The following is a 13,504-nucleotide window of genomic DNA, read 5'->3' on the forward strand; positions in this document are numbered from 1 at the left end:
TCTAGATTGTAAGCTCCTTTGAGCAGGGCTCTCCTCACCTGTTGTTTCTGTAAGTCAATGTGTTATGTTACACGCTACTTGCTATGTCCTGTCTACCCATTGTACAGCGCTCTGGAATTTGATGGTGCGATATAAAACAGTAAATAATAAAAATAGTCTGCGCTTCGCATTCGGTTTTGTAGTCAACTACGGAGCTGAAGATAAACCCAAACACACAAAACTATTTTATACAGCCATAGTTAGCACAGTTACTGCAGGTCTTGGACGCCAATCGTATCATATTCCTTTTTTTTTTTTTTTTTTTTTTTTTTTTTTCCTGGGTCGGGGCGGCATTTCAGACACAAAGCTATTCTGCTGGCTGAAAAATGGTCTAATCGCTATAAGCAACCACAGCAATAATCAGCTGGATCACTCCATTGGGCTTCATGATAATAAGACTAGAGCTGCAGTTAACCTAATGAAGCTGAGGGTGTTATGTGTTATGTATGTTATAATATAACTGATTAAGCGAAACCAGTTATCAGTTTTCATAATGTTTTCCTCTGATGCAGAAGGAGTCTTTCTGGCATCTTTTCTTTTTTATTTGCTTTTTTCTTCATCTGAAATTTTACTGTTTTGTTGTTTGTTTGTTTGTTTTTTGCATGGGTCCTTTCTTGGAGCTTGAACACGAGAAAACATATTTGTCAATTGGCAGAAAAAGAGAGCATTCATCAAATGGTAAGCAATTAATATTTAATCAATCAAAAGACACAGGGGATGGGGAGGAAAAGCCGGCTTTGATGGGCAGTCACGTATTATAGTACCCGCACCACGCCAGAGACAGACTGGGAAAAAGGACTGAAGAGTGGAGAGCATTTCTTTTGGTGAACAAAGGGGTAGGCAAAGGGCAAGCGTTGGCTTTATATTGGGTGCTGTCCGACGGTAACACTCGCCAGCACCGCATAATGAAAATGCCTACCTGTACCCTCCTAGCATTATAATCATGCTAAATAGAGACAGCTCTTGGTGGCCCTGGGTTGTTCCTCTCCCTACACAGATCTCCATTACTATTATTACACATTTTATCCTCGCTACACTTAAGGACAGTCTATTCTGTCCTCAACGTGGATCTGAAACCAAAAATGAACTACTGTCTACCTCTCAAATCCCTAAAGTGGGAATTAAGGAGTTAATACATATTATATGTGTTTATCCATAAGTCTCTGCTTCCATTGGAAACTCTGCAGGTTTTTGAATTCCGGACAGCACTGATTCGTATTCAATTTCTTTGTGGTACATGGTGCTAATTAACGCCCAGCAGTAATAGCCGTGTAAGGCCTCACGCATACACCTTACACTTACGGTGCTCATGGCTTCCTTTTTATTGACTTTCAACTCCGTAATCTGACTCTTTATCTGTTGTTAAAAGTCGTGGCAAGAAACCCAATCCTATTTCAGTTATCTGGCTGTAATCATCGACCTGACCGCTGTCCAGTCCTGTTCTCTGGTGACCTGACACCACTCCTGTGTAATTCGCCTGCTACCCTTGCCGAGTGACCGGACTGCGAGTTACCTACAGCCGTTGGTAAGTGACCTCACTACGGACCAAATGTTTTAGAACCCCTTCTGCTCGGTTAAGATAACTACTGCAACCTATTCCTGTTATTTGCTTTTTTAAGGGAACATACATGGAACAAGCATAAAGCCACCTTGAAGCTAAAACAAGACCAAGAACTGTCTCAGGACACACGGGCAGCATCGATGGACTTTGGCGGTTCTGCTGTGCGGAAACGTTGGGGATCTTCCACATTATCTGCTCTTCTGCCATGTATGTATTGATTTTTTATAATTTATGCTCTAGTAGCACTTTTGTGCATAATAAAGTATTTTGCTTATTTTATTTGAACGCACCTCAATACTGCTGCTGCCATATTCTAAATTTCCTTGTAACAAGGGAAATGCATGGCTTTCTTGTCACTCATTGGCTGCTTTTTTTTTAAGAATGCATATTAATGCATATTTAACATGATTTTTTGTGAAGCTGTCTGTGACATTATATTTTCCCTTTAAGATAAGCAGTAACAGAACAGTGATATTTATCCATAGTTGTGAGTTTTTGTGTTGCCACCTACCTCTGCCGCATCAGGTGAGAAGAATCGTACGCGCCGAGACCCAGAGGCAATGATCAGGAAATATACACGGGGCTCGAGGCAGGTACTTCTCAAACGTGTTAAAATATTGCAGTTAGTTAAATGTTTGGGGTCTGCTAGCTGTTTTCATGGAAATTTGTAGCTGTAATATAGCAAAAAGAGTTTTCTAATAATCAATTAGCCTTTTAAACTTAACCCCTTCGCGACCTTTGCCGGTTCAGGACCGTCATGACAAGAAGGTCACTAAATGACCTTTGACGGTCCTGAACCGTCAAAAAGTTAAATAAGCTTAGAAAGTGATCAAGGATCACTTTCTTCGCTTAAACGGCCTTGCTGCAATGCCTCGATGTCGAGGCATTCAGCAAGGCCGAGATCGGCATCGGGGGCCATGTCTGGCCCCTCCCCGGGGCGTCAACAGCCGCCATACATTGTTTTAAAAGCGTTTAGGAGGCGATCAACGATCGCCTCCTAAACTTAAATGGTGTCGCTGGAACGCCTCGATCAGGAGGCATCCAGCGACACCAAACACTTACCTTTAAATTGAGTTAACCGGCTTCAAAGATGTTCCAAAGAGGAGATGTAGGCAGACTGACCAGATTTGTTAAAAAAGATTTGGAAATCATAAAACGCTGCTTGTACTTATTGCCCTATAACGTACAAAAAACAGCAAAAAAACATAAAAACATTGGGTATCTCTAAACTCAGGACAAGTAGTAGAATCTATTTAGCTAGTTTTTTTACTTGCTTTTTTAGGTGAGTAAAAGATTTTTCAAATAAAAGTCATAAAATGTCTTTTTTTTCAATTTTTCACCATGTTTTTTTTATTTTTTTTATAGTAAATAAGATGATACGATCAAAATAATGGTATCTGAAGAAAGCCCATCTTGTCCTGAAAAAAACAATATATAACTTATGTGGGTACACTAAATGAGTGAGGAGAAAATTACACCTGAACACAAGCACCACAAAAGTGTCAAAACAGCCTCGGTCCCACAGGGTAGAAAACGAAAAATGAGCCCGGTCCTTAAGGGGTTAAACTTGAATTAGTGATAACAACGTGTCATCAGACCGCAGGCTGTTTTCTGTATTTCTGATCTGGTTGATATTTTGATGGGCCAAATGTGTATGTGTGTGTGTGTGTGTGTGTGTGTGTGTGTGTGTGTGAGTGAATATAATTGCTGTAAAACATAAATACTGTGTATATATACATATACAAACATTAAAGATTAAATGTGTTTTTACCAAGAAAATGTAAAATTATAGAATCCAATTACAGGACTATGTGAAACCTGTGCTGACAGCTGTGTGTTTAGAAAAGAATCTGCTACCATGCTGCTGCAGATCATCTTCATCAATGAAATGATCTGTCTCAATCTTTCATCAGCTAAAAAGTCGGGGTCAGGTCCGTTGTGCGCATGCGCGGGCTTCCAGTTTGGCGCATGCGCAGTAGGTGGATGCCCCACTTCCGGTTTAGTCCGGCCCGTTGTGCGCATGCGCGAACTTCCGGTTTCGCGCATGCGCAGTAGGTGGATGCCCCACTTCCGGTTTAGAGTCAGGTCCGTTCTGCGCATGCGCTGACTTCCGATTTCGCGCATGCGCAGTAGGTGGATGCCCCACTTCCGGTTTAGAGTCAGGTCCGTTCTGCGCATGCGCTGGCTTCCGATTTCGCGCATGCGCAGTAGGTGGATGCCCCACTTCCGGTTTAGCGGCAGGTCCGTTCTGCGCATGCGCTGTCTTCCGATTTCGCGCATGCGCAGTAGGTGGATGCCCCACTTCCGGTTTAGAGTCAGGTCCGTTCTGCGCATGCGCTGGCTTCCGATTTCGCGCATGCGCAGTAGGTGGATGCCCCACTTCCGGTTTAGCTTCAGGTCCGTTCTGCGCATGCGCTGACTTCCGATTTCGCGCATGCGCAGTAGGTGGATGCCCCACTTCCGGTTTAGCTTCAGGTCCGTTCTGCGCATGCGCCGACTTCCCATGGCCACTTCCGGTTTGGCGCCTACTCCCGGTTTGGCGCCATATAGCTGCTAGTCAGCTGGTAGAATCTCGGTTTTGACGGTCACCTATTTGCGCGCAGCCTGTGCAGTATCGTATTTCTGCCACGTGGCTTTATTTTAAATCCGTTCTGCATCCATCAAAAGCCTTGTATAAGGATATTGCATTTCACCGATTTTCTCAAGAATCTTGTGCCTCTGTGAAAAGTGCGCTATAACATACATACATACATACATACATGTGGTGGTTTGCAGTGCGATCATCGGCCGCAGCAGAAACCTCTTCAACTTTATAGCCACCATGCCTGCCGTAAGCATTCTTGTGTTGCCTTTTTTTCTACTTAATCGAAAGATTAGACATTGGGGGACATGCTAAAACGTGTGTGCTTGGTAGCGGCTATTTCACACGACCAGATTATATTTCCTAGAGCCGCTCGCTGCCAGACGCTTTTGTAGTTATTATAGTGAGCTAAAACGTTTGTTTTCTTCTTTTGGCCTCTGTGGCATGGCATGAGTGAAGATGCACGTCTCTTAAAACATTCTGTCCGTATATTAACTTTATTTTATCTTCTAGCCTGTGGATATATTTGTGCAAGGAGACGCTGAGTTTGTAAGCTCAGGAGAATGTTGCATTTAAGTGTTTATATATGATATGTAAATGTGTGTGTGTGTGTGTATATATGTATATATATATATATGTGTGTATATATATATATATATGTATATATATATGTGTATATATATATATATATGTAGCCATGTTGTCCTGAACCATCTCCCCTTAAGGTATTCCGCCTCCCTTTTGGGAAGTACATGTAGGTCATGACATGCTGTCTAAGAGAAAAACAATAGAGGCCTACAAGGCAGAGATCTGTTCTGCTGTGTTTGCCACCTTTTAAAACCTATATCTTCAAAAAAAACAAAATTATGCAAAGCAGGATCTATGGGCAATTTTTGCCATGGCTTAATGATGGTAAAAACTGTAGCTGTGTATGTATATATATAAAATGTGTGTGTGTGTGTGTGGAAACTTTAGCTACAGCTAACATAGTCTTGAACAAGGCTAAATAACTGGACATACAAGATGGATTAATCGTGTCTAGCAGCTAATTCTGTAGGATTATGTCTGTCTGTATATTGTCAAGCTGGTAAGTGCTATTGGGGCTCGGGTATGTTTTTGTATGACTAGGACTTCAAGCCACAAACATTGATGAATTACATCAATTCTACAAAGCGCCGGTGAACAAAATCCCGGCCAGATTGATAACTACTGGAAGAGTTTGACTGTGGTTATTGTTGCTGTGATCGTGGTGATATAACCATGTTTTGAGCCTAAGAGACAATTACTTATCTTCTCAGTAATGTTCCATTAGATGTATAATACGTTCCCCACATAGATTGTTCTTTTTTCCCCCATTTAAGATCCTTTACCTATTACAAAATGGGCAACTTGGACAACAGGACAGCAAATGCAGATCAGCTGCTCACGCAAGATGTTGAGAGGTTTTGTAACAGCGTGGTGAACCAGTATTCAAACTTAAGCAAGGTGAGTTTCCTCATGGCTCTTCTAGTTGTGAGTGTTTTGTTACCTTTTTTTTTTTTTTTTTTTTTTTTTTTTTTTTTAGTTTGTGCTGGGTACTTCAAAAATAGGCTATGGCCCTTTATGCTCTTACTGTATTCCTTTCACAAGGAAAATAATTATAAAGTTAATGTAGCTGCCATTTATATTACCGGTGTATTACTTACACTGTGAGATTTACAGACAGGGGCCTCCTTTACAAATGTATCCATAGCTATTTTACCCCAATAAAGTGGTCTGTAGACTGTTGTACTTTCATGACTGCGTTTACATTTTATATAGCACCAACAGATTTGGTAGAGCTGTTACGATAGGGTACCCTAAAAGTAAATGCAACTTACAAATGAACATACGTTAAATATACTGGTACCGAAGATGACAATCTTTTGGCTACACTTATTATGCCTCCCCTTTTATTATGCTGTTATTTATCAATACAATTTACACACATGCATACGCTGTTCTTGTGAATAACATGTAATCATTTGCCACGTTAACTAGTGGCTTGCTTTCCTATTCTCCTATATTATAGATATTTCCCATTATTGTTGCGGGTATATAGAGTTGTTTTATTGTGAGTTTCATTTGTTGTTTTTTTTTCTTCAGCCATTTTTGGATATCGTTCTGTATATCATCAAGCTGACAAATGCTTTTGGCGTTCAGGTATGTTTTTGTGTGACTAGGGCTTCTTTAACAACACAAGTCACAAATATTGATGAATTACATCTATTGTGCAAAGAGCAGAGGGCCAAAATCCCGGTCAGATTGAACAGATTTGACTGTGGTTATTACTGCTGTGGTCATCATGATATAACCAGGTCCCAACCCCCCCCCCATGTTATCTGAATTTTATCACATGCTGATATATTTTGTTTTTTAGTTGCATCCAAGTCAAAGCCTCAATATTATACGCACATGGATTACTTTTAAGAGTTTATGGTAGATGTTTTTTTTTTTTTTATGGTATATTGATTATTTTTTTATTCTTTCAAGTAACCTTTTAATATATTGTATTAATATTATATAATATTATCTAAAGGGCTCCATTTTGCTAGTAACTGGCGTTTCACTCAAGGCAGTCTGTTGTGCAATGGTGTGGGGCATCCGGCTTTATTAGAGCATAAATCTCCATGGGGCTTCCAAGAGATGCAACATTACAATGTGAACATGGTGGTTTTTGGCTACTCACACCAGACAGGAGACCATCAGAAAATGTTACTGGTAAGAATTATTTGCATGTCATACTTTAGTAATATTTTTACGTTTGCTATAGAAGATGGTGACAGTTTAGCATTATTATTATTTACTGTGGGATATAGGTAGGCTGAGGCAGTGGGAGACACTCTGTATGCCTGGGTCTCTCAGATGGCTTCATCTGCATATAGCTGTGTAAAAAGTTTTGATTTTAAGTGGTCAGTGTCTATGCTGGCATTTAATGTCTGTGGTGTGCTTTTTGATTATTGCAGATCTAGAGACTGTGGTTGGTTACCTGGTTGTCAGCAGTCCGTTCCTCACCCCTAACCACCCCGCGTGGACTGAGCTGAGCTCCTTGAGGTGAGTGAAATAATGGTGGGATAAACGATGATATACTCTGCAGCCGGGCACGTTCTTAATGTTTAATGCTTTGCCTTGAAGGATTATTACCAGAGTGGAAGAATGCTGCTGAGGATGTCTCAGGCATTGGGACGAATCGTCCTCGCAGGACGGGAAATGACAATATCTTACATAGAGACCATATGACTTTGGGAACGTTACGGGACCAAGTCATTTACCCAGACACTCCAGAACACTGGAAACGTAAAGGTATTCCTGATAAGGCGAGAAAAACGGTCCAGTATGTTGAAACTTCTCTTCTAATTTTCTTACACACTGAAATGACTTGCTTAGCTGTATTTAGTTAAGTGGCTTAACTACTCATCTTTGTTTTATATTCACTCCCTAGGTATTGAAGGAATACCTTGACAATGTGCAGCTGGGTTAGATTTTGGAACGTGAAGGCGGCTGGGACAGTGTTCAAGACTGGATGTACTGAGTGGGGGCGAAAAGCAGAGGATGGCAGTACGTATTTGATCTTGGTTTTAATTTACAGACTACAGAATTCTGATTTTCTAGCATTGTATATGTGTCAATTTATAGGCTGAGCTGGTGTGTTCAGTGGATGAGACACACTGCGATACTAGGATTACAGAGGAATTGGATTTAACTTTCAATATTCTGTTTTTGACCGCTAATAAATCCATCCAACTATCTCCAATTTGTACTTGCTCAACAATGAAATGAAATGGGGAAAAAAAAACATAGTAAAACTTTATAATAGAAGCAAGTCCATAATAAAAGCAAGTCTGGGCAATCTAACTTCAAATTCACATTTTCTGAAATTAGTATTTTTCACTGTGGCTATGCTAAATCAGTCACTTTGGATTATTGACTTTGATTACGATACACAAGAGTCTTACAGCTCTGGCAATAACACCAATGTGCACAAAACTGTAAATATGGACAGTTGAAGATCCCTATGGAACCCTGTGCTAACTAATCGACCAAAGCTTCGCTCCTGTAGTTAATAAAACTAAACACACGGTGCCCAAGCAGTGCAGATTGGGATTCCGCATACGCCCAGAGCTCCTGGTGAAGGACGGCAGGCAGTTTATAATTGTTTGACGTTTATAAAGAAATGTCATTAGCGCGTGGACCTTATAAATTCTGTGACATTTTCTGCCGTTGACAGAATTTTATCCACAGAAGCCATCCGATCGTGGAAACTTTTTGCTGTCCGTGTGTTCCAAAATCAGTTGCTTAGACGTCGTCTTACACACGCTCCAGATTTTCATACATTGGTCTTCTAATGCCGTCTGTTGTCTCCAGCACGTTGCCTCTTTCAACTGTGAACAAAGCTATTCCAACCTAAGAGGATAAGAAAAGGAAGCACAGTGTCACACAGAAAGTCCCTATGGAAGCACCACGAGGTAAATCTTTTAAACATTTCATGAAAGCACTGCAGAGTCTGCATAATTGTATTTAAAAAAAAAAAAATCATAATTCCCTTCATCTCTAAAGAAAATGCTATGAAAAGGGCTCCTAGCCTGAAAAGAAAAGGTAGACCATGCGTTTATTCAAGACATTGTGTATCTTCATTAACCTTCTAGACAGATACACCTGTTGACCACACTACAACTTCTACTACTACCACTACTTGGAGACTTAATGTGCCCCTTTTGCTAAACCCGCATTTATAGTTCTTTACACTAAATACGTATATGTAACTATGCTTAGGCATTAAATAAGCAAGGCATATATGTTACAAACCCACCTTAAGTGTATACCCTTGGGAGTTATCTTCTCCTTCTCACTGAATCTACATGATTATTCCTCACCATTATGTTACCTTTACGCCGTTGTTCATTTGTAAGGGTGGGTGGGGAGAAGGTTTAGGACATGAATACTGATTAGATAAAGGTGTCCCTGGCTCTCACAGATCTCCGCACAGACCTCAGCTCTATTAACCTTCAGAACTCAATCAATTTACTCTCTCTCCTATCTCAAACATGACATGCCCTTAACAACGCCACCTCTGTCTATAACTCCACTCTCGCATCTGCTCTCTATCATGTAGCACCAGTTACTACTCGCTCCTCGCGACGTTCACGCTTCCAACCCTGGCACATGACTGTAACCCCAACACCTACGTCGATGTTCCCGCACCGCTCAACGTAGTTGGTGAAAGTCCCCTCATTCCATGTCTGACTTTCTGCGCTATCAATGAATGCTATGTTCCTACTACTCTGCCTTCAATCTCCTCCCTGTCTTACAACCCTAAACGACTCTAATAATGCTTTCAATTCCCTGCTTCAACCGATCCCTACGACCCCTTCCACTAACCTTAATGCATCAGACTTTGCCACATACTTCGATAATAAAATGAAAACTATCAGAGATGACATATCTGCACAGTCACCGCCCTGCCCTCATCCTTAGGCTTTCAATACCACCTGTATGCTGATGAAGCCCAGATCTATCTATCCTCCCCTGATCTCTCTCCCTCTGCCTTAGATCGTGTAACTAACTGCCTTGCATCTGTCTCCACCTGGATATCAACATGTTTCTTGAAACTTAACCTCTCCAAAACAGGACTTCTCATCTTCCCGCCTTCCGATGCTAAGACTCCCCCATCAATTTCCCTCATTGTTGATTGCGCCATCATCTCCCAGTCTACTCATGCACACGCAGTCTTGGTGTCACCCTTGACCTCTGACCTTTCGTTCACCCCCCACATTCAGTCTGTCTCCGTCCCCATCTTAAAAAACATTGCCAGCATCCATCCCTCCCTTCCAAACACAGCATGCCACTTAGGCTCTTGTCCATGCCCTGATTGTCTCCCATCTTGATTACTGTAACTCTGTCTAAGCTGGTCTTAACAGCTTCACCGCTCTACAATCCACCATGAATGCTGCTGCCAGACTTATCTTACTCTCTCATCGCTTTACTAACATCTCTCCCCTCTGTCAGTCTCTTCACTGGCTTCCTGTGCGCCTCAGGATTCATTTCAAAATCCTTACTCTTACCTTCAAAGCCCTTCGGTTCCCCTCCCTACATCTCCTCGTTCATCTCTAAATACACTCCACGCCGCTCTCTCTGCTCATCCAATGATCTCCTTCTCTCCTCTGATTTCTAGCTCTCATGCACGCTTACAAGATTTCTCCAGGGCTGCCCCTATCCTCTGGAATGCCCTCCCCCAGTCTATCCGTCTCTCTCCCTGCCTTCGATCCTTCAAAAAATCCCTCTTCCCCACTTCTTTAAGGGCGCTTATATTGCACATTAACACCCCCCCCCCCATATTCCCTTAGCTCACCTCTCCTAGTCTCTCTAATGCAGTACTTACACTAGTGTGGCTGCCCCATCCCTTACCATGGCACTAAATCCCTCTAGATTGTTAACTCCTTTGCGCAGGGACCTCCTCACCTGTTGTTGCTGTAAGTCAATTTGTTATGTTACATACTACTTGCTATGTCCTGTCTACCCGTTGTCCAGCGCTACAGAATCTGATGGTGCTATATAAAACATAAATAATAAGTCTCTTCGCCTATCACATTGTGCATTATACAGGGCCAGCTCAGCCCTTGAGGCTGGACAAACCGGCAAACTGAATTGTAAAGCGAGAAAGCTGAAACCCCAACCCTTGCCAATGCGAGTGAGTGGGCGCCTTTCATAGGAATAGGCGGCAGGTACTGAATCATAGTTGGGCCTCATTCTGTGTCCTTGTGGTCAGTGGGACAGTCGATCGCTGTTTAGGGAGAACCTCAACTCTTGTTTGATGAGGCAAAGGCCGCTTCTTAAGAGACGTAATTACCTCTGCCAAGAAAGCGTGCTTTGCCTTGCTCATTTTAAGGGGATCCTTATGTTGTAATGCCAGTGCCAGGCTTAAGGTCTGAAGATGGCACAGCCGCACCACCAGTATATGTGCAAATCTGTTTTTTTTGGTGATACACGTGGTGTTTCTAATATTAGAACTACATTTTTATTATTTTGCTCCGTAATATTGAGGTCACTGATTCATGTTTCCCCTCTCTCGCAGTACTACCTCCACATGGACAGCAGAGGAAACAGCAGATAACAGATGACGCCATTGAATTCAGCTCTTAAGTGTTTTATGCTGATAAATATCGGTGTACACTGGAACTCGAAAGTAACTTTTTTTTTGAAGTTTTTGAAGTTTAGTTCCGAAGCGAATGCTATAATTTCTTTTTGTTTTTTTTTTTGACCAAAGAATGGCCGTAGGATCGTAGATGATTGTGTCACTTCTTGTTTTGCACTAGATACCGCTGGCTAGACTAGAGGATCCCCTAAGCACCTGGCTCTGATGGGATACGCTGCATCTGCTGTAACGGTTTTCCTTTTAAATTAATCTCCGGTTCAATTTTTTTGCACCTGACTAATCGGTTGAGTAAAATCCCTGAGCGTTGGCACTTGGCCCAAAATAGAGCCAGTTGACAGGTTCGTATGTCTCACTAGGTGTGCGGGTTGGACTGAATTCATACGTCGTCAGATTTTATACAGTTCCCTGATAAAGATTTACGTGTCCTTCCCAGTAAGATTTAAAATCTATTAATTTAAACTAGTAGGATGACTTTTTACATTGTTAAATGGAGCAGTCTCTACTGGAACGTAAACCATGTATTGTAGATATGTGTTTTGGGGGGGTTGAGCAAATCGTGTAACATAGAAATGTGCTTGATGAAGGCATGCACTACGTATGCAATAAATTGAATGTGTGTGAATCCTTCCCCAAAGTCTCTACTCTGTGCTTAATGTCATCCTGGCAAATGGTAAACAATCTGGGTAAAGTTTGATCCACAAACTTACTGCATTCGCTGGAACAAATCCGTACGGTTGGCTCTAACCAGCGGCCATAGAAAACTTCCCATGCCATGCGATGTAGAGACTCAGACCTTAAACGGTCCTTGGTCTGCTTTCCCCCCAATTATTGCTAAAACCTTTTGAAGTAACCTGTGTCACCGTGGATATTTATAAGGCATCCAAGGTAATTAAAATGTGCAAAAAATGTTTTTCTCCTGAACACTCCACCACCATATTATACCGGTAAGGAAGCGGGTAGCTGTAAACTTGCATAAACTACATGGATGAAATCCTATGAGGAATGCCCTAGTATACACTCCTACCTTCCCACTGTAATAGGATACTTAATCATTATCCCATGGAAATCTGCAATGAAGTATATGTTGGAAAATCACACAGACGTTTCACAAGTAGTGATTTCTGAAATACCATAAATTATCCAATTTATGTGCTCGGGGGGGGGGGGGGAATGACTTCTATGACTGATCACTAAAGTAGTCTACATAACTGAAATCCAAACATCTGCCACAATTCGTTTAACTTCTTTAGTGCATAATATTCCACATATAATGTAAACAGACTCCTCAATAAATATGACTTCCTAATCGAGTAGCCACGGATTGGGTTCGGTGCAAAGTAAGCACTTTGGGCTTTTTGTACTTTGACGTCGGTTTTGTTTTTCCCACACAGAGCACTCGGGTCAGCACAGTCCTCCTTTTGATCTTCAAATGTATTCAAGTTTCTCTGGTCGGAAAGTTAATAGAGAGATTCAGTGCCTCGTCGGAAATAGATATATTTCAAATGAGCAAATTCCCTGGTCAATTGTAACTTCAAATTACTACGAGTGACCATTGTTGGTGACCCATTAATTTTACTCGCATTTCCTTATGTTCCATACTATGCTATGATGCACTTCTTGTAGTTGGAATCTCACTTACACAATATCCAATTCTAATACTTTGTGGGCAACACATTGATGTATTCCCTTCAAATGTTCCCCGTACCTCCTGCTTATTTAAATAAACAGGTTGTTGTGGGTTAATAATGATAAATACACAAATTGTCTACACCGCTTGGTGGCTTTAAACCTTCCGATATAATACAAACGTAAGGGTTGGATGTGAACGGACACAAAAAAAAAAAAAAACACGTCTGGAGAAGCAGACTGCATGGAAACCGGTACCCTCGTCTGAAGAACTGCTTGCACGCCAGCATCTTAGATCTGCACCTGTGTTCAAAATCACTGTTACTTAAAACGACTGATTACAGCGGCCGCAGTGACGGAAGGAATGTAAGTAAGACCATTCCGATACCTTATTATATAACATACCCTTTTTTTTTTTTACTAAACCAATAATAACTTCAACTTGATGGCAAATAATACATTACCCGTAGAAACTCATACACCTTATTTATCAAAATACAACCCATGAAGTGGCATGAAGGTGGAG

Source organism: Spea bombifrons, chromosome 11, assembly GCF_027358695.1.
Source record: "Spea bombifrons isolate aSpeBom1 chromosome 11, aSpeBom1.2.pri, whole genome shotgun sequence".
Taxonomy (NCBI): Eukaryota; Metazoa; Chordata; class Amphibia; order Anura; family Pelobatidae; genus Spea; species Spea bombifrons.